Source organism: Tenebrio molitor, chromosome 2 (assembly GCF_963966145.1).
Source record: "Tenebrio molitor chromosome 2, icTenMoli1.1, whole genome shotgun sequence".
NCBI classification, from domain to species: domain Eukaryota; kingdom Metazoa; phylum Arthropoda; class Insecta; order Coleoptera; family Tenebrionidae; genus Tenebrio; species Tenebrio molitor.
This window is the reverse complement of record NC_091047.1, coordinates 32,811,175-32,815,190: the sequence shown is the minus strand read 5'-3', so window position 1 is coordinate 32,815,190 and position 4,016 is coordinate 32,811,175.

Here is a 4,016-nt window from a genome sequence, read left to right as displayed (position 1 = left end):
AAGATCAAGTCGCTGGGCTGTGGGTGAGCGACGCCCGATTGGTCCGACCGGACTGGTGGGGGTATAGGTGAGACAGGTACTTGACAAAGACGACATATGCGGGAGATCGGAGAAGGCCGTGTGGTAATAAGCGAGATCTTGGGAGGCTTCGATCGATCGAGACGGGATAGAGGGCGTTGTGGGGCGTTCCGCCAGAAACGATCACAGTATGGATTTTACTAGTGCGTCCTTTTTGCAACGAACATGAATAACGATGGCGTCACAGTTGCGCACGTGGTGATAACGACACAACAACAGAACGCTTGGAAATTAAATTCTAGAGTATTTTCGAGAATTTGTTATGCAAAATTACGGGTTCGTCGTTTGTTCATAAATAAAATTGTTTTCAACAATTTTTTTATTGCTGTCTTATTATATGTACATTTTTATTTTTGCGACAAACACTTAAAAAAAAGTTATATTCAAGAATAGTTTATTCACCATTGAACGCACTTACTTACACTAGATATGCCACGTGCTTAAATAAAAAGGCCCGGTTGTATAAAGCTTAGTTAACATCGTGTCAACTAACAACGCGTCAAGTCGGAACTCCGCACATTTGATTGGCTGATTCAAATAAAATGTTAAATATCCTCCAATCAGATCGCTTGACATTATGTTAACTTTAACAACGTCTTGACATCGCTTTATATCGAGCGATCCATTGAAATTGTTATTACAGTTGGCGCTGGAACTGAAGCCGTAGGTCTTTTTGAATCAATACACTTATTTGTATATAAATTAATGTTTCAAAATGCTATCAGTGGAGTCAAACGAAGGCCCGTTTGTGCTTAGAACAAAATGGTGAAGACTTTCAGCATCGGTTGTAACATTGTTTAATAAAATAAACATTACCATTGTCATTTTTCTCTTAATCCCTCGAATCCTTAATTCGCCATTTTCTGTTTTACAAAATTGTCATTAAATGTGACGTTTGCCGCGATAGTTCAAAATTAGACATGCGTTGACAGTACCAATGCCAACTCTAATAACAAATTCAATGGATCGCACGATACAACCGGGCCTTGGAGCGTTTTGAAAATTTCTAGGAAAGCACGTCCAATGTATAATATACCTGCTATATTTAGATAAGTGGCAACCACTTCGCTGCCCTTTGGAGAAATTTACAAAAAAGGAAACTGATATTACATAATTAGTAATTTATTTAAGGATGAACTGGAGTAACATTGAAAAATGGCGAAATTTGCTTAAAATTGGTACAATAGTCCTTTCATCCATTCTGAAGTACTGTGCCAAATTTAAAAAAATTTGATCGAGGAATTTTAAAGTTATTACCTTTTAAAGTTTCGGGATATTTTACACGTGTTCTTATGAGAAATGGAGCAATGGTCGCATAAAAATTGATAAAAAACATATTTCAAAAAGGCCAATTTTTCTTAAATTTTTCACACATAAAGTATCGATGTCGTAGAATTTTCTAATGAATTTACAAAAAAGTTGGTCGAGGATTTTCCTTGTAATCGCTAATTACATGTGGAAAAACACGGTTTTTGAGGTTATGTATCTGTTTTAATTTCAATAAAAGTGAACAAAATGCATATAATTGACGTCGGTATGCAACATTACACTCATATCGCACGTTTTACTGCAGTTACGTTAAGAACTTTAACAGAAATCAATGAAAATTGAAATTCAGTGTGCTTTTGTTTACTTTCACGTACAGTCTTAGTCAAAAGATTGTAAAATCACATGTAAGTAATTATCTAAATATCGAGAAAAGAAACACAAAATTTACTTGCAACTCATTACAATTCGTTTCCAAAAATTAAAAACTATTTTTTCAAATATTGATTTCTCGTAATAAACGTTTCATAGCATTATAAGAATTCCGCAACTTTTTGCTGAGATTGTTACTCCAGTTCATCCTTAACGAGTTCGTGTGTAAATTGGGCTTTTTTTGCCATGAGTGGGCCAGTTTAAAACGCGAGTGAAACGAGCCTTTTAAAGGCCCACGAGTACCAAAAAAAGCCCAATTTAGACATGAACGAGTTAAATAGAACGTTTTTTCTTCGACGAGCCCCTTAAAAGCTCCAAATCGCTTAAAATCTTTAAAATTAGCTTGACGTTTCATTTTGACAAGTTGTGACATTTATCAAAATCCGTACACACATATATAAAATTTTGTTTCTTCTGCAATCACATAAATATGTTGGTAGGTATTGCTCGAGGTATTGCTGCAATAACACGCTGGCCGGCGTGTGGCATCTCTAGCGAGCTCCTACTAACAATAATAATTTATGTAACGGTGTCACCTTTTACAAAAATCTTTACAAAACAATAAGCAAATCAGAGAGTAAAAAAAATACAAAGCACAAGAATTACATAACGAAATTTAACATTCGATAACAATTAAAACATTTGATATTTGACAAATTTCACAGAAATGCCACCATAACTCATGCCACACAAAAGTCCCTAGATTATTTCATAATTAGATTTTTGAGTTTTTATCAAATTAATGCGACCAAAGTAGAAAAAATAGTATATTACACTCGTTTTATAACACTCATTCTGTTGGAGCACTCCTCACTGCGTTCGTCGTGCCCCAACCAACTCGTGTCACAATCAAGCGTCTTATAAAATTCGTATAATACTACTACTAATGTACCTATATTTTTAGTCATATCAAGTAAAATTAGCCTCAAAAAAAAATATGTTTTTCTTCTACTATAATAAAGCATTTTGATATAAATATCACAGAAATTTTGAAAAAAGTGTTGTTCTGGGTGATTTTCAACGTAATTTTTGTTTTTATCTCTTCATCGTCATAATTAGTCCTTACATAGTTGCATTAATTTACTATAAACATAAAGCGATTTTTTTCTAATTACCTTAAACTATTGACTACCTATTGACTATTCTCAACCATTATCGTTCATCTTTTATTTAAATTTTGCATTAGAATCGCGTAAAAATTGCTTTCAATGGAATCAATAAATCCGGCCTCGATGCGGTGCCCCTTTCTTTCTCATTAAAATGCCAACGATAATGGATAATATTATACCTATTAGGTAAGTACTAAAATTCAACTTAAATACATAGAATATTGGATTTCACTTCAAATTTTGTGTTTAATAATAATAAAGACTTACTAATTTACTTACTAAACATAAATGTTGTTATGTGTTATGTATGTATTAGATTTCATATTCGTATGAAATTTTTTTTCTACCAAAAGTTGTTTTATCTTTTTTTATCACCATTTAAACGTATGTCAATTTATGACAAGCTACTGTTGCTTCAAAGAAAAAAGACAAAAGAAAATAGTCAATTTAAACCTGATATCTATTCCTATAAACAATTTTTTTTTGTTCGACACTGTCAGAATTTGAGAATTTTCTCCTGTGTGAACGGATTTTGATAAATTTGACAACTTGTCAAAACGAAACGTCAAGCTAATTTTAAAGATCTTTAGCGATTTGGAGCCTTTAAGGGGACCTTTTCTCGTTTCACTCGAGTTTTAAACTGGTCCACTCATGCCAAAAAAGCCAAAATTACACACGAACTCGTTAAATAAATAACTATTGTTTCTCATCATCGATTAGTTTTAAATTTATATACTCATTGAGTATTATCGACTAAGGCCCGGTTTCTGGAATGGCCCAATAACTAACTGTCCGGTTAAATCGAGCGTTGCTATAGTAACGTTAGAAAGTAACCAGTCACATTACATGATTTTTGTATTTATCGAAGAGTTAAGTAACTGGCCCTATAAAATTGTTTCCAGAAACCGGGCCTTAGGGCCACGCCGGTTGCACCAACGCGAGTTAAATTTAACTACCGATTAAAATAGGTATACGAAAACATTGTTATAACAATAGGTATCTAACTAAAGCAACCAAGCATTTTAACCTACAGTTAACTTTAACTGGCGTTAGTACAACCGGCCCTTAAACTTATTAATTTGAAATATTTGTATTTTATCGATTTATCAGAGTGGTTATTAAAATATTCTG